Raw genomic sequence first — 19189 nt, forward strand, 5'->3', positions numbered from 1 at the left:
ATATGGGATAAGTAACTACAAACTAGAGGGACTATAGGAGCAATGGAGAATAAGTCAAAGATAAGCATAAGAAGCAAACCTAGAAACCTCTAATAACCTTTACAATTAATCTTCTTTCTCTTGCCTCAAACAACTTCTTCTTCATTTTTTTAAGGGTGAACAGGAACAACATGAAAAACTAACATATGATAAGATATAAGATACTGAGATAACAAGATGCAGAGAAGTAAAATGTACAGCAAAAAGAACCAACTAGCCAATATACATCATCCAATGAAACACACAGCCCCACACTTATTCAATAACTTATTCCTAAAACAATTCCAAAGCTCCAAAACTCCCAAAGGTTAAGTTAATCATGGTTTTTCACTTAAGGCTTGGAATGAGCTTCAAACAAAGAAAGGGAAATAGACTCAGCAGGGGTTATTAGAGGAGTTAATTCAAGGTAGGCTTATTTGGCTAGAGGTTTATCAGAATCAAAATGCCTTAATCCTTTCTAAACATGCATGTGGACCAAGAAATATCAAACAGAGTCAAGCCAAGGATATTGTGCAAGCAATCAAGAGGCAAAACACACAAGAAAGAACAGAGAGTGGCTCGAAACCTCACACAAGGGTAAATCTGTCACATTCAAATCAACCTCTCAAACCTCATAATCAACTTGTAAACACTACAAGAAAAACTATTATTATCTACGAAATATTACCGATGAAATTTTTTTCGTAGGTAATTTTTTGTTATCTATGGAATATTACCTACGGAATTTTTTTCGTAGTTAATGTTTAGTTATCTACAGAATATTACCTACGGAATTAGTTTTCTACGAAATATTATCTACGGAATTAGTTATCTACGAAATATTACTTACGGAATTTTTTCCATAGATAATTTTTAGTTACCTACAAAATTTTTTCCGTAGGTAATGTTTAGTTATCTATGAAATATTACCTACGATATTTTTTCCATAGGTAATATTTAAGATTTTCTTTTTCTCACTTTTTTTATTATATCTTTTTTCTTTTAATACAATGTAGAAACGAAATGCGTACATTATTTTTCTTTTAATATTTTAAAGTTTAATATTAGTAATAATTTATTTTCTTTTTAAAAAAATTGTTATAAAGTATGTAAATAGAACATGAATTTATCTTTCAACAAACTTATAAATTTCACTTTATTATATAAATCAACAAGTTTAATATTTAAAAAGATAAATAAGAGTATATATAATTTCAATATATTATAGTAAATTTAATATAATAATAATAATAATAATAATTATTATTATTATTATTGTTACTCATTTTTATTCAAACTTGTCTTGGGAGATAGTGTGCGATACGTACGCCTCGTTCAAGACTTTCAACAGAGCTTGCCGATGCGGTTCGGAGCTTAGGATCAACGACAATAGGGTAATCTTTGCTGGCGTCCTATGAAGTTGATCCACGATGGAGTACTCGCTCTGTCGGATATATTTTAACAGCTCGTCAGTCTCCTCCTCGGATTCTTTATTTTCCTCGGTTTTCTCTTTTTCTTTTTCTCTTCCTTTATTCTTGGGAGCTTTATCTTGAATATCTTCGGGAGTGTAGATCCTGCCAGAAGAATGGATGTCATATATCCATGGCACAGCCTTATTCGATTCGTAGGGAAAAGGTCTTGGAGCAGTGATCTTCAACGGTGTCGGACCTTCCCCTTTATTCGTCTTGATTACCAACAACGGAGTTGATGTGCGTTCGCTTGGCGCGGTTGTTGGCTTACACTTAATGACAAACGGCGTGCGATCCATTCTGAACATACGCATCGATTAATCCTTTCTTTTTATTAATGTTATTAATGAATTACTAGGAGAGATATATGCAAATGAATGACTATGAAATGAAAAGGCAATTGAAAGATTTCATAGATCTCAAAAATTTGATTTATTAATCAAAGAAAGTGTACAACTCATTATACAATGCTTCGAAACAAATTTTTACAAAATGAGAAAAGCCGATAGAAACCCACAGGCGGGTTCATGTTTCTTCTCCATTCATCTTCGGCTTCCTCTACATGTCGGGCCATTGCTTCGGCTTGCGTATGGACTGCTTGGCTCATATTATCACTAATCTTTTGAGCGTCCTTCGCCTTTTGAATATAGTAGTTGATCATGGCTTGCAGCTCATTAAGCTCGTCTTCGGCTCGATCCTTCTCCTCTCGGAGTTTAGCCATATGTGCTAATCCTTCCCTTTCCTTCTTGCGAAAATCGGAAAGGCTTGCGGTTTGTTGTTGAGCAACTTCCCGCCATTGCTGCGCATCGGATCGAGTCAAGAGTAGATCATCTTGCATATCCTTGATCAACTGTGCCTGCCTTGCGTACTCGGCTTCAAGGCGTGCTATCTTTGCGTCGACATCTCGGAGTTGACTACTCGGTTCGACCTTTGGCATTTTGGATGCCCGAATAGCCTTCTCATTAAGGTTAGCACACTCGTCCTTGAGCCGCTCTATCTCATGGTCTTTTTTCTTGCACTGCCTTTGTAGACCGTCAATGGCAAAACTGGATTCTTCGTTTTTCTCCTCAAGAACTCTCATCTGAGCTCCCATGATTTCCAGCTTCTTGGTCAAGGCATCGACTTGTTCTTGCAGCAACCTCCTCGTGACTGCGGTTGCGCAAGAGGTGGATGGTTGGGGCACTCCCCTCTCGCTCCTCCACGTCTCGTAGTCGGTGGAGACGGATACCCGAGGCTTTCCAAGCTCTCGATCTCCCTCGTAGATTGGTCTCTCCCATGCTCTAACGACAGCGTGCATGTCCCTTTGATGCTCGGAATCAAAGGAGAAACACAATCCTCCAAGCTCCTCTTTAGTAGGAACAATCTGAGTCCTCATAAGTTGCCTCATAGCCAATCTAGGTGAATAAGCTATGCAACCTCTGAGACCCATCAAAGGTACGCTTGGGTAACTGCCGCATCTCATCAATACGTTGCTCGGACGGAACCAAGGACAAACCCATGTGAAGTGCTCAATGTTCCACTGTTCCATCTCTTCCTTCCATTCGGAAGCATAACGGCGGCATACGGGAATCTTCGAAAAGCCCCTCAACGGATCGGGCAAAGTCCCCATGTGACTAGAGGCGTAGAAGTGTGTGATGCTCCACACATATAACAAGGAGGTGCAGCATCGAATAATCTTCCCTTGCTTCTGCTGAGATAGGTTGACAGAAAGCAAGGTGTCGGCAAGAATGGCAGGCACGGGACTCTTCATGTGCACGTCCCATGCGAAGAAAGCATCCATAGCGGCATGGTCCACTGTGTTAGCATGAAAGGGGAATAGGACTGTCCCAAACACGGCTAACGCTAGAGTCTTGTTGAAAGCTAACCAATCTCCCTCACCAGCTAAGGAAGAAAGGTGATCCTCAATCATAGCGAGCTTCCAACCTTTGATACTGCCGTTCCCCACTAAGGCAGATGATCGTGATGGTAGTTTGACTTGAGTAGCGACCCTCTCCACGACCACATAATTACCATAAAAAACATAGACCCCTGCTGATTTGGACCATCGCAGCATGAGCTCGTACTCCTCGAGAGTAGAAACTAAGTCAAACTGGGGGAACTCGAAGCAATGCAGATCGAGACTCCAAAAGTGAACCAATGCTCTCAGAAAGGTCGGATCCACACATATCTTCATCAAATCGAGGACTCGTCCATATGATTTCTCGAACTCAACACGAGCCTCACGTGGCATCAAAGAACAGAGGTGGTCCAACCTCTCGGCACGGTATAACAAGAAGTCCACTTTCTTCAACTGCCCTTGAACTCCCCTAGATCCCTCCATGATCTACGATAAGAATGCATGATATGAGATGACGGCGTTGAATATGCATGCATTGTGTTTATTCAACTAAGCATTATCATGTTTTCAGGATGTTCCTAAGATGATGCATGATATTGCTTGGTTTTGGATAAATAACCTCTTTTTGGGTATTTTTATTTTTTGTATTATTTTGGGTGAAAAAGGAAACTACCTACATGAATGTGATGAGGGTAGATGTTAACACCATGTAATGGAAGATTCTTATTCCTATTTATTTTTATTCTAAAAGGGGAATGTTGTATGTTTAAAGAATGCAATGTATGCTCAAACAATGTCACATAAACAATGCACAAACAATTCACTCATCCACGAACAGTCACGAGCGAATCACGAGGTAGGGGTATCCTGCAGACAAGTGCATATTCAAGGAGGTTCTAACTGTTCTCACCGGTCTAAGGCCCCCAAGGTGCCCCCATTATAGGGACCCAATCCCTCTCGTCGTAAGATGGAAAGCTCCAACGCACTGTCGGACTTGAGTTCATGGTTTTCACCTTGAGTGATGCTTTCCGACAACGGTCTACGGGCACCTATAGACCCATTCGACAACCGGCCGTACTAGCATCCACTCCCTATGGCTTTCCACTCATGCCCCCGGGTATAGAGGGAACTGTTGTGTGCAAAGGTTCGTGTGCAGTTTATATTTCAAACAATTGCGAAAATTTAAACACCCAATAGTTATTAAAGCCAATTAGGTAAAACATATTATCATACAAGCGAGGGGTAATGAAGTAAGTTTAAACTATCATTTTAGAAATAATCCATCACTAAATGGGACTGACTCTCGAGGCTTCCCCAGTGCAGTCGCCATCTGTCGCCACCCGCCGAAACGGACATTGGCATTCGCGACGATGGTTGGACTCTTTTTAGTTTTGAAAAATGATGGATTGTTAGAACGACTTATTCTCAAACTGAGACCTCATCGAACTAACAATTTTGTTAAGTGATTCTCACCAATCCGTGTTAATCCCAAACGAGACCCTCCATGGATTAGTGGTTTTCGCAAAAAGGGGTTCTTGGAGTCGCCACCAATGTTTTACTCAAAACATTGGAAAAAGATATAAGGCAATTGATTTTCGCAAATCAACTTTGGCCATTACAACCAGAGTCGGGTAAGGGAGTCGATTACGTGTGAGGAAGGTGTTAGCACCCCACAACGCCCCTTTCGGGTTCCCTATGGGATTATTTCATAAATAATAGCGTAAAATTACTAAACTACCCCTATTTATTAGAACGATTATAAGTAAACTATCTACATGATGAAAGCTTTAAACGTGCAATGCAGCAATCAAAAAGCCATAAATGAAAGCGGTAAAAGAAAGGATTTGGAAAGAAACCTTCGAAGCGGGCTTTTATATTCAAAAAGGCGTTAGGAGGCTTTTTGGCGCTCCTTCCCACTACACGTTCGCTCGCTCCTTTCCCTAAAAATTAATTTTTACTATGGAAATCAAAGAGATTTCCCTTCGACTTGTTCGAGTCTCAAGCTAAAGGCTCATGACTCAAGAACTTAGTCGGATCAGCTCTTGGAGAGATTTCTAGGGCAGAGAATAGCTCAAAAACCCAAGAATACTCAGCACGAGGGTCCAAAAGTGTCCAAATTATATGGAAGGACGAGCTAATGACGTCCTATTTATAGGATTGAGGCGCAGTACGGCCTAAGGGGTCAATACGGCCCGTACTGAGTTTTTGAACTACAGTACGGCCGTATTAAATTCAGTACGGCCGTATTGAAGTTCAAAAACTTCAGTACGGCCGTATTGATTTCATTATGGCCGTATTGTAGTTCAAATAGCCCAGTACGGCCGTAATGAACCTCTGGGAGGGCGTATTGAGCTCCAATCCTCACACACCCTTATTCTAAGCTACTCTAAGACTTCTAGACCTACAAAGAATCATCCTAGGGTCTTCCAGGAGTCCTTCCGGCTGACTTTCCTTCGGTCTTCGAGAGTCTTTGAGTCTTATTTCCGACCCGGACAATTTTAGGGGTCTACACTCAGATATGGCCTGAGAGTAGAAACGAGCCAAATGCTCAAACCTCATAGCATACTTTGATACAGACATGCTCCCCTGCTGCAATCTCATGAACACCGCCTCCTTAGCATATCTACGCTGTCCAGAAAGTACTTCTCCAAGAAAAGTCTCTTGAAGAAATCCCAATCTACAACAACACCTCTGCTCTCCATCATCTGCCTGGTTGATGGAGATGGTAAGGAGGAGTGATGAATGTTCTTCTCCTTAGCTCTCCTTATGCACGGATCTTCTTCAAGGAGATGGAAACCACAAAGATGAAAACTAGATGGAGGAAGAATCTCAGATATAGAAGAGGCTTAAGCCTTGGATGGAAGCATCCAAGCTTAAGGTGCAAGGGAAAGCTCACTTCAAAGAGGAGGAAATCCTAGAAGGGTTCCTAAGGTGAAGCTTTCTCTCATGGTGACTCTTGAACGAAATTTGGCTGAATAAGCTCTCAAATTTCATTATTCTCAAAAGTGAATACAAAGAGTGGAAGAATCACTTAAGTAGGGTTCCAAGTGTGCAACTTTGGGCGCCTAAATCCAAGGCTACATGTGGCGCCCAAAATTTGAATTCAAACTTGAAATTTGAATTCAAATTTTGGCTCCCATGTGCTAGTCCGAAAATTTAGGTGCCTAGATGCATTTAGGTTTGATTTGAGAGTTATTTAGGGTTAATTTGAGTGGCACATGTTCAGCCACCCATGGTGCTAAACATGTGACTCAAATGTAACTTAAATGACTTCCAAATTAAACCTAGTTTAACCTATTTTACCTATTTAAGTAATTCTTGTATATTCCTAATCTAATGACCTAAATACAATGGTCAAACAAATACAATGGAAAGGAAAAATTACAAGAATGAAAATGAGCCCAATATTGGGTACCAAAAGCCCAAAGGCCCATGAAGCCCAAAACTAGGCCCAACAAGCCTAAAACCTAAAATGCTACTCTATGTGGTCCAAAATACAAGACCAAAATATATGATACCTATACTAACATGATGTATACAAAACATATGAAAATAGCTATAACAAAATATGGCCCATGAAAAGTTCAACTTGGGCCTTCCCAGGCCCATCAGGCCCATTGGGCCCTGACTGGCCCAAACCTTCATGTCTAGCCAACTCCTCTTGGCTCCTTCAATATGTCACCTCTTGCCTTCCTAGGCATGATTCCATCATCCCCTCCCTCTTGAAAAGGATTTGTCCTCAAATCACGAGGATGCATGGAATAAGAAACATCACCTACATACACAACAAACCATGTATAAGAGGTGACATGTTTATGATGAGAAAATGGATTATGGATCCTAAGAGGAGTCCTTATATCTAGCCTAAGAAAAAATAAACCATCAAAATTAGACTCCCTAAAAGTAGAAATAGGCTCCTCTCCTAAGCATAACCTAGAAGTAAAACCTAAGAATGTAATAACACTATGACTAAGACAATGAAAAGAATGATTTTTAAACACTACAATATCTTGCCTAAAATACCCTAAATGGTACCCTAGGCTTTTCCTAAAATATAAAGAAAAGAATACTAGAAAACGTCCTAAACAATTTTGAATCATATTGTTTGGTAGATAAAATGTCTTGGAAAATCTTGAAAACTCATATAAACTATTTTTGTTTTGTAGGGAAGGGTGCAAATTAAGTTCAAATAAAGATGAACTTCCCATAAGATCAAAAATAGAATATGAAATATGACAAGATGTATCTATCAAACAATATATTCCAAAATTTGGGTGCTTTATTAGAAAAACTATGGTAGAAGGATTCCTAAAGAGAGGAAGGCTATCTTCCTTGGGCACCTCCAAGGAAGTAGCACAAGAAGTGGAACTAAATGTAGTCCACTCCTTCTTCACTACATCTTGAAGTTGAGATTCATTTTTCTTTAGAATGATTTGTTCTTGAATCTCTACTTCATGACTAGTGGTAAGATTAGGGTAAGAGTTAAGGTCTTTATTTATGAAGAGAGTATTTTGTAAATGATTTTTAGTGGTAGAACAACTCTCTTCACTCACAAGTCCTTTAGAGGAATTATTTTCCTCCTTACTCTTCCCTAAGAGCAATGCCTTTTTTTCTTTCTTTTTCTCTTGTTTTTCTCAATTTTTCTTTTGCTAAAAGTTTTTCTCTCTTTTGTTTAATAATGTGAATTTCTTCCTCTAAAATTGCAATTTGTGCTTTTTTTTCAAGTTTTTATTTTTATTTTTTTAAAGCTTCTTGCTTTGTCCAAGGTGTTAGTGATTTAAGCCTTTGAGTAGAATGTGAAAAACCTTTTGGAGAGCTTAATTCACTACCACTTGAGAAATATTTTCTCATGATTAAACAAAAGAATTTTTTTTTTTGTATATGCTATGCAAAAAGTTATAAAATGTTTTTGGTATTTTCTAGGAATGAAAATAGCACTTGGAAGTCTGTCGCCACCGGCCCGAAACGGGCTTTCGGCACTCGCGAAGGATGGTTGGACTCTTTTATTTGTTTAAAAATATGGATTGCTAGAATGACTTATTCTCAAACTGAGATCTCGTCAAACGAGCAACTTTATTAAAAGGCTCACCAATCCATGTTAATCCCAAGCGGGACCCTCCATGGATTAGCGGTTTTCATAAAAAGGAAGGGTTGATGGAGTCGCCACCAATGTTTTACTCAAAACATTGGAAAAAGAAGCTTAAGGCAATCGATTCAAAAATCGACTTCGGCCATTACAACCAGAGTCGGGTAAGGGAGTCGGTTACGTGTGGGGAAGGTGTTAGCACCCCACAACGCCCCTTTCGGGTTCCCTATGACAGATTATTTCTAAAAATAATAGTGCAAAATTACTAAATTACCCCTATTTATTCTAAGCAATTATAAATTAACTATCTACATGATGACAGTTTAATATGCACACAGAAAGCAGTAAAAGAAGGGATTTTTAGAAAAGAAACCTCTTGAAGCGTGCTTTTTATATATCAAGTAAAACTGGGAAGCTTTTTGGCGTTCCCTCGCTCTACAAGCCCGCTCACTCCTTCCTAAAAATAATTTTTGACTTGGAAATCCGGAGGATTTCCCTTCGACTAAGTTCGAATCTCCAAGCTAAATGCTCGGAATTCCAGAACTTCGTCGGATCGACTCCCAGAGAGATTTCTAGGGCAGAACACTGCTCAAAAACCCCAGAATACTCAAGGAGGGAGTCAAAACTGTGTGGAAAAGTGTGAAATGACGTCCCATTGACGTCATATTTATAGGGAAGAGGCTCAATACGATTTATGAGGGTCAATACGGTCAACATTGAAATTTTGAACTAATACGGCCGTATTGAATTCAATACAGCCGTATTGAAGTTCAGTGCAGCCGTATTGAATTCAATGCAGCCGTATTGAAGTCCAGAAACTTCAATACGGCCGTATTGAGTTCAGTGCGGCTGTATTGAAGTTCAAAATGTTCAATACGGCCGTACTGAACCTCTGGGAGGCCGTATTGGGCTTCATTCCTCCCACTTTTCTTATTTTAGCTATCCTAAGACCTCTAGACCTATAGAGAACCCTCCTTGGGCCTTCTGGAAGTCCTTCTGGCTGATCTTCCTTCAGTCTTCGAGAGTCTTCAAGCTTTATTTCCGACCCGGACAATTTTAGGGGTCTACAGCTGCCCCCCCTTTACTTAGTCAAACGGCCTTTTAGTTGTACCGGTTGATAAGTAAAGGAGTTGACCCAATTGTCCGGGGAATAAGGCCATCCTTCCGACTTGTAGTGTCTTCAGGTGGGAAAATTGTTGAGTAGCCTCTCCAGGTTGAGTTTGCCCTCTCCAGGGTGAGTATTAGTCGTCGCCTCTCCAGGCTCATTGCATACCTCGGTGCTCTCGACAACTGGGTAGCTGAGTACCGCCTCTCCAGGCTATACCAACGTGTTCTTGACAACCTCGTGGTAGTTGCATACCTCCGTGTTCTTGACAACCTCGGGGGTAGCGTGAGTTTTCCCTCTCCAGGGTTGTGCATACCTCGGTGCTCTCGACAACTGGGTAGCTGAGTAGCGCCTCTTAGGCTTGTGCATACCTCGGTGCTCTCGACAACTGGGTAGCTGAGTATTGCCTCTCCAGGCTTGTGCATACCTCGGTGCTCTCGACAACTGGGTAGCTGAGTAGCGCCTCTTAGGCTTGTGCATACCTCGGTGCTCTCGACAACTGGGTAGCTGAGTAGCGCCTCTTAGGCTTGTGCATACCTCGGTGCTCTCGACAACTGGGTAGCTGAGTAGCGCCTCTTAGGCTTGTGCATACCTCGGTGCTCTCGACAACTGGGTAGCTGAGTATTGCCTCTTAGGCTTTGAGATGATTTTGTCTCCACAGTCCACGATGCTGCTTCGACGGTTTGATTTTGATTTTGGTGCCGCTGAGGGCTGGATAACGCAGGGATCCGTCTAGGGGATGTGCAGTTACTCATAGGTTCTTGTGTCCCAACTTTCCATTGTGTAGTTGGTACCCATTGAGGAATTTCTGTTTCCTTGGGGTGTAGACACGAAGATGCTCTTTCTGATGTGAGCGGTGCCTTATGATTGGCTGTCATCCTTTCGACGTTGTGGAGTATCCCGGTTATCCTTATTCGGGTGACTCTTTTTTGATGATTTTTTTGATTTTTGTTGCCTCTGTGTAGGCTGTTATCCACTGGGGGATTTTGTCGTTGATTTTGATTAGCCTCTTCTGTTAGGCAGATCATCTTGATGTTCAATGATTGGCTAAGAGCCGGATTCCACTTGGGGAATGATTATTGATCTTTTTGATCTTTTCCTTTTTGTAGGAATGCCTCTTGAGTAGGCGACTGGGGATTTGGGGATCTTATGTATCCCAGAGTATTTATTTAGGAAGCCTCTACAGGCTTAGACTCACTCAACGCCTGAGTTGGAGAGCTATCTTCCACTGAGGAAGTTTTAAGTCCTTTGACTAGATATACTGCTTGGGCGATCGTGCTTCCATTGGGAATTTTGTCGATCTTGCTTTGATAGCTCTCGCTGGGGATTTGTTCCGTGAGCTTGAGTTGAGATATCTCTGGGGAGTATTATTTCTGCGAGCCTCTCCAAGCTCAATTATTCTGTATGATGAATTGGTTTTTTGTTCAGCCCGAGAATGCGAGCTGAGACGTCTTTTGGAGAGTATTATTTCGGCAAGCCTCTCCAGGCTTAATTATTCTGTGGGAGTATTATTTCAGCAAGCCTCTCCAGGCTCAATTATTTTGTGAGAGTATTATTTTGGCAAGCCTCTCCAGGCTCAGGTATTCTGTATGGTGAGAGAGTATTGTTTCGGCGAGCCTCTCCAGGCTCAGTTATTCTGAGAGTATTATTTCGGCAAGCCTCTCCAGGCTCAGTTATTCTGTACGAGGCGATCGATTTTCTAAATCTTTTGCCCCCCTTTTTTGTCGTTTTTGGCTATTTCTGTATTTTTTGCCTTTTTTGATTTTGGCTTTTTTCTGTATTTTGCCTTTTTTGTCATTTTTTTGCTTTTTCTGTATTTTTGCCTTTTCTTGTTGATTTGCGGCTTTTTCTGTTGACCGCTGCCATACACAAGCAATTTTTCCTATTTTCTATTTTATGCAATTGCCTCATGATACGGTCTTTGAATGTGCAACTAAATGTGTGTGATGCACAAATGCAAGTTTTATTATTTAATGTTTTTAGAAAAATGAATGGCTCTCCCTATCCTCCTTTTCTTGGAGGAATTTCTGTCATCGACGCGAGGGAATATTTTTGTGAGCCTTTTATGCAGGAGGTTATGGATTTTATAGGAACCCCTCCAATTTTCTTTATTGACCGATTATTAAGAGAGTCTCGTACAATTTTTAAAACATCAATTTAGAGGCATAATCACATGGTCAAGAGAGAAAAGAAACAAATGGATATTTTATTTGATATTCAAAAATGTTTTTACAGAAAGATTTGCAAAGGGAATTTCTGAAGAATGGCTGGCCAAGGTGGGCTATTTATACATTTGGTCTTAAACAATCATATCTGTAATTGTCGCTCTTCCCGTTCCCCTAGCTGCTTCGGGTGAGATGCCTGAGCCAGGAGTGTAGATGCTGCAAGACGCTTGCTTCTAGAAGATTATCACTTGAACCGCCTTTCGGTTTTCGATTCAAGTGATCGTTGCTTGCTTTGTTTTTTTATCTTATTCTTTTGCCCCTAATTTTTGCCTAGGACATATCCTAGCGGGGATAAATTCGCCTTTATTTTGCCTAGTACCCTTGTACTGGCGGGCTTTTTATTTTGCCCTAACTTTTGCCTAGGACGCCCTTTTTGGGTTTTCATCCTAGCGGGCCTATGCAAGCAACGTCTTCAAGCATAGTACTTCTTTACCACGTCAGCGTTGACTGGGTATCGAAGTTCTTTTCCATCCATGTCTGTGAGGATCAGTGCTCCTCTTGAGAAGGCTCGTTTTACTACGTATGGTCCTCCGTGATTTGGGGCACACTTTCCGATTTTGTCCTTTTGAGTCGGTAGCAATTCCTTCATTACCAACTCTCCCTCATGGTAGACTCGAGGGTGGACTTTCTTGTCAAAAGCCTTTTTTGATCTTCCTCTGATAGGCTTGACCATGGCATATGGCGTTCAGCCGTTTTTCTTCAATGAGGTTCAACTGGTCATACCGGCTTTGAACCCATTCTGCTTCGGAAAGTTTTGCTTCCATGATTACCCTTAGGGAAGGTATTTCGACTTCGACGGGTAGCACTGCCTCCATCCCATAGACGAGGGAGAATGGAGTAGCTCTTGTAGATGTGCGTACAGAAGTCCTATAACCATGGAAAGCGAAGGGTAACATCTCGTGCCAGTCCTTAAATAAGACAACCATCTTTTGCACTATTTTCTTGATGCTCTTATTGGTTGCCTCGACTGCCCCATTCATCTTTGGCCGATATGGGGAAGAGTTATGGTGTTGGATCTTGAATTCTTGGCACAGTTCTTCCACCATTTTGTTGTTCAGATTAGATCCATTATCAGTGATGATTTATTTCTCCGTGCTTCCACTAGATTATCCTAAAATCTTTTGGGACAAGAGAGAAAAGAAAAGAAAGATATTTTTGTTCTGAAGTTTGTGTTTTAGAGGGGATTTATTTTTCAAAAATGGTTTTTGTAAGAATGGATGGCCAAGGTAGGCTTATGTGTTTAGGCTTGTTTGATTAAACACTTATGAAGTTAAAAAAGTCGTGTTGTGATTCGACAACTTGGATAGCTTCCCTTGAACCTTTCTTTTTGAATTCGGTTCATGGTACCATCATGGATTTATTCTGTTTTTCGATTGCCCTAATTTTTGCCTAAAACACCCATTTGTGGAGTTTTAGCGGGCTTTTGTTTTTGTTTATTTTTGTAACCCTAACTTTTGCCTAGGTCACCCTTTCGTGGGATTCCTAGCGGGTCTTTTGCTCTTATTTTTGCGCAGTCCCCTCTTTGAGTTTCCTGCCGAGCTTCTTTTATTTTGAAAGATTTCTTTTTACCCATGATGGCACTTGTCAAGGCCAAGGGAAGGTGCTCCAAGTTGTCACACACACCTCCACATAAAAATGATGTGGGTTTATTATTATTAAGATGATTTTAACCTCATTCATGTTTATTCAAACAGGGTTAAAAAATAATGTGGTTTAGAATTTTATTATAAGCAAGAAAAGAAGCAATGAAGAATGATTTTATTATAATCATAGCGGAAACATGTGTCCTTATTTCATCACTGATATGGGTCCCAATGTTGACCTCTTATATCTCTCGGCCATGCCCCAAATTCACAGTCTCCAATTTCTCTTGACGAGTTGGAGTAAGCGAGCTTCTCGTTCTAGTAGTCTTTGCAGATCCGGAGAGATGGTCTCCTCATCACTCTCCAACTCAACCCATTCACTTTTGGATCCCGGTCAGAGCGAACAATTACAGACATAATTATTTTATTGGTTCTGTTTAGGTTTAGAATTTATTAATGTTAATGGGGAAAGAGAGAAAAGAACAAAAGAGAGAATGATACGTGAAAAATGCCTCTTTATTGATATGTATTAAAACTGTAAAACCCTTATTTACATGAAAAGGTTCTCATGATCTCGGGTACTGATCATGAGTCCCTAAAAGAAGAAAAATATGAAGGGGCCCTATCGTGACTTGCCATTCTCTACTCCTGCTTTGGTAGAGGATTCTTGCTCACGTCGGGCGCTGTCGAATCGAAGGTGACCCACCCAACATCAATAAGGTCTTGGACCTTATATTTGAGAACTTTACAGTCCTCCGTTGAATGCCCCGATGCCCCCGAATGGTATAGACATTTGTCTTGTGGTTTGTACCAATCAGGGTATGGTGGATCAAATTTCCTTGGTGGAACATAAGCTAGAAGATGCGCCTCCACTAGCTTCGGCAGGAGGTCGCTATATGTGGTCGGAAGTTTATCAAACTTCCTCACAGGCTTGTATTGCGACTTTCCCGACTTCGAAGTGGAAGAAGATGGAGAAATGGTTACAGCGTTGACTCCTCCTTCTTTCTTCTTCCAGTAGGTCTTCTTGGCTTCAAATGATTGGGGAAGCCCAGCTAGCTTCCCACTTTTCAGCCCTTGTTCCACTCTTTCGCCAATGGTGATGATGTCCGAGAAGAGTGTTGTCGTGTTCCCTATCATCTTGTCATAATAGGGACCGGTCAACGAGTTTATGAACAAGGACACCGTCTCCTTATCCGACAACGGGGGCTCTATTTGTGCCGCCAACTCCCTCCATCGTTGGGCGTACGCTTTGAAAGATTCATCATTATTCTTGCTCAAGGCTTGAAGATCGGACCTATCGGGTGTTAGGTCGATGTTATACTTATAGCGCTTGAGAAAGGCGTCGGCCAACTGCCTCCATGTACACACTTGATTTCCATCCAGCTGCATATACCAATTGGGTGCGGTTTCAGCCAAGCTCTCTTGAAAGCAATGAATTAAGAGCTTTTCATTGGTAGCATATGCAGCCATTTTTCGGCAATACATGGTGAGATGACTTTTGGGGCAAGTCGATCCCACATATTTTGGGAAATCTGGCACTTTAAATTTGGGAGGGAATTGGATATCCCTCACTAAGCACATGTCGGCGACGTCTTTAATATCGAAATCATGCCCCTCCATAGCCCTTAGCCGATCCTCTAGGGCGTGGAATTGTTCCTTTGAAACTTCGGGCTCTTTAATCATAATTCCAGCCCCAATAGGTATGGCGTGCGGAGGGTCTTCTTCATGCACCTCCTCTTCCTCATGATGATGGGACTCATGGTCACTGTGGTGAGACCCATGTACATTATGGTGACGCATGAGTTCCATCATTTGCGCCATTTGTTCTTTGAGCTGTGAGAGCTCGGCTGTAAGCTTCTTATTTTGGTCCTCCAGCGCTTCCATCTTCTTGATTTTCTGTGCGCGTGTGAGGACAGAGAGATGACCAGCCACTTTCTAAAAATGAATATTTAATTTAATTAATTTATGGAATGAATACGCTCTTGACATGAGTTTGATAACCCTCCATTTTTAAGGCGCTGCCTTTTTAAAACAGAGTGTTACCACCCTCCTTGACTTATGATCTCTCCTCAACGGAGAATCTCGATAATTATGGGTCTCTTTTACTCATGTCAAGAGGTATTGGTGAACCTAGAATGCATGGTTTATGAGGATGCATGATATCTTATTGGTAATGATGCTCATGCTCCTCACTTTTATTATATTTTCACACATTGGTTTTTCCTCTCATGTCATGACATTTTCATGCATGGGGATTATTCTTTAGACCTTATCGCGAGGTTATTTATTAATGCACAAACAATTGCACATAAGCATTTACACAAACAATTCACTCATCCACGAACAGTCACGAGCGAATCACGAGGTAGGGGTTTCCTGCAGAAAGGTGCATATTCAAGGTGGTTCTAACTGTTCTCACCGGTCTGAGGCCCCCAAGGTGCCCCCATTATAGGGACCCAATTCCTCTCGTCGTAAGTCGATGGAAAGCTCCAACGCACTGTCGGACTCGAGTTCATGGTTATCACCTTGAGTGATGCTTTCCGACAACGGTCTACGGGCACCTATAGACCCATTCGACAACCGGCCGTACTAACATCCACTCCCTATGGCTTACCACTCATGCCCCCGGGTATAGAGGGAACTGTTGTGTGCAAAGGTTTGTGTGCAGTTTTTATTTCAAACATTTGCGAAAATTAAACAAACAACAGTTATTAAAAGCCAAATAGGTAAAACATGTTATTATACAAGCGAGGGGTAATGAAGTAATTTTAACTATTATTTGTTAAAAATAATCTGTCACTAAATGGGACTGACTCTCGAAGCTTCCCCAGCAGAGTCGCCATCTGTCGCCACCGGCCCGAAACGGGCTTTCGGCACTCGCGAAGGATGGTTGGACTCTTTTATTTGTTTAAAAATATGGATTGCTAGAATGACTTATTCTCAAACTGAGATCTCGTCAAACGAGCAACTTTATTAAAAGGCTCACCAATCCATGTTAATCCCAAGCGGGACCCTCCATGGATTAGCGGTTTTCATAAAAAGGAAGGGTTCATGGAGTCGCCACCAATGTTTTACTCAAAACATTGGAAAAAGAAGCTTAAGGCAATCGATTCAAAAATCGACTTCGGCCATTACAACCAGAGTCGGGTAGGGGAGTCGGTTACGTGTGGGGAAGGTGTTAGCACCCCACAACGCCCCTTTCGGGTTCCCTATGACAGATTATTTCTAAAAATAATAGTGCAAAATTACTAAATTACCCCTATTTATTCTAAGCAATTATAAATTAACTATCTACATGATGACAGTTTAATATGCACACAGAAAGCAGTAAAAGAAGGGATTTTTAGAAAAGAAACCTCTTGAAGCGTGCTTTTTATATATCAAGTAAAACTGGGAAGCTTTTTGGCGTTCCCTCGCTCTACAAGCCCGCTCACTCCTTCCTAAAAATAATTTTTGACTTGGAAATCCGGAGGATTTCCCTTCGACTAAGTTCGAATCTCCAAGCTAAATGCTCGGAATTCCAGAACTTCATCGGATCGACTCCCAGAGAGATTTCTAGGGCAGAACACTGCTCAAAAACCCCAGAATACTCAAGGAGGGAGTCAAAACTGTGTGGAAAAGTGTGAAATGACGTCCCATTGACGTCATATTTATAGGGAAGAGGCTCAATACGATTTATGAGGGTCAATACGGTCAACATTGAAATTTTGAACTAATACGGCCGTATTGAATTCAATACGGCCGTATTGAAGTTCAAAAAACCTCAATACGGCCGTATTGAAGTTCAGTGCGGCCGTATTGAAGTTCAGTGCAGCCGTATTGAATTCAATGCAGCCGTATTGAAGTCCAGAAACTTCAATACGGCCGTATTGAGTTCAGTGCGGCCGTATTGAAGTTCAAAATGTTCAATACGGCCATACTGAACCTCTGGGAGGCCGTATTGGGCTTCATTCCTCCCACTTTTCTTATTTTAGCTATCCTAAGACCTCTAGACCTATAGAGAACCCTCCTTGGGCCTTCTGGAAGTCCTTCTGGCTGATCTTCCTTCAGTCTTCGAGAGTCTTCAAGCTTTATTTCCGACCCGGACAATTTTAGGGGTCTACAAAGTCTAAGTGTACAAGTTGCACTATCAAGGGAGGTGAGCTACAAAGAGCCACTTAATAACCAAGCCTTTTCAAGTGGAAATCACTAAACTCCTTTGTGATACTTCCAATTCCCCAAAGCTTTTCACAAAAATTTTGAATGCTTTTTCACAATTTGTTTGTTTTTGAGACTAAACTAAACGTGAGCAAGTAAATCTACACAAGTCTAGACGTTTCAAGGCAGCAAAATAAAGCAATTAAAAGACAAAGAACTTAAAGGAAACAATGTAAGCAACTAGTCAGATATCCTAAGTGGAAGCTTGAAACATATGAAATTTCCAAGCCACTTCCACTAGCACTACACGTGAGGATGATAACAAGGAGTTAGATATACCTGACCAGCTTCTTAATACTCCCTCCAAGCTTTACAAATTGATTTTAAAATACAAGAGAGATTGCAAAATTTAAACTAGCCTAGAAAGCAATAAATGGCGGTTTTGGTGACCAATTTAGTGACGGATTGTTGTGCAAATTTTCCAACACTTAATCAAGTGTTTAATCCGCCACTAATCCTTCAATATGATGCTACTGAACCTGCAAAATAAACACAACAAAGAGGTTAATGGTGGCTGCCTCACAAGGTGAAAGGAATGGTCACTCAAGTGAAGGAAGTTTAGGAGAAGTTTTGGTCACTAAATTAGGTCAAATTTTTAGGTCTTAGTGTCCAAACTTTTCCTACTCTTTGTTGAGAAATGCTTGATCCTTGAGCAAGGATTTGAGGCCACTTCCAGCACAGGGAAATTATTGAAAGAAAACTAGACAAGCAATAAAGCACAATTTGGAAAGCTTATACCAAAAGTTAAGAGTAATATGTATATATGACAAGACTCAAAGAGGTTCAACAAGTAAAACTGGAAAATAAGACTCCAAATAAAGCTAGCACTCAGTTAGGAATGTTCCTAGATAGGTACTAGAGTAGATGAACAAAACAAAAAAAATTTGAAAGCAATTGGATAAGTATAGCACAAGTAGTAGTCAAAACAATAACAAGGAATCAAGTGATTTTTCACCAATGTACACCTCTCGGCTTTTTCACTTTAAAATGCTTTCTCTAATTTTTTTTTTAATTCTTTCTTTTTCTATATTCAAGTTAAGAGTCCAGAGAGTATATTTGCCTTTTGTTTCAAATTTTTCTAAGATTCCAAGCTATAGAAACCGTGACTACAAGTTAGACAAAAATTCAAGTGAAAACAAGGAAACTAGTGCACTAGTTTTTAGGTTTTGTCTTGGATTCTTTTGTACACTTTTCTTCTTTGAATCTTTGTACTTTTCTTTTGATTTAGGCTCTGTTTTTGTCTCTGTTTTCAGCCTATTTACTTTTTAAAATTTGAATCCAAAAGATAGTGCACTAGAAGTAAGATTAAGCACTTGAAATTTTGAGTCACAAAATTTTTTTTATAAGATTTTTCAATGGAAATGTGATTTGAAAACTTAAGACACAATGGAAACCTAACTCTAAAGAAACTTACTAGAACTAATAGCAAGTTATGAACACAATAAGGTAAAAGAGAAAGCACATATAGGAGGCAAGAACAATAAGCAACCCGAGAGCAACAAATTGATGAACTAGACACAAAGAAAATTTAGGTCAACATGCTATTCAAGGAATTTTAAGACATATAAAGACTACACAAACATACTAAGACAAAACATGGATTAAAAACCAAAATCTAAATGCAATGTATGCAGTCCAATCACGGACACATATTAGGAATGGAGAGACT

Source organism: Cajanus cajan, chromosome 2 (assembly GCF_000230855.2).
Source record: "Cajanus cajan strain Asha chromosome 2, NIPB_CcT2T_4, whole genome shotgun sequence".
Classification (NCBI taxonomy): domain Eukaryota; kingdom Viridiplantae; phylum Streptophyta; class Magnoliopsida; order Fabales; family Fabaceae; genus Cajanus; species Cajanus cajan.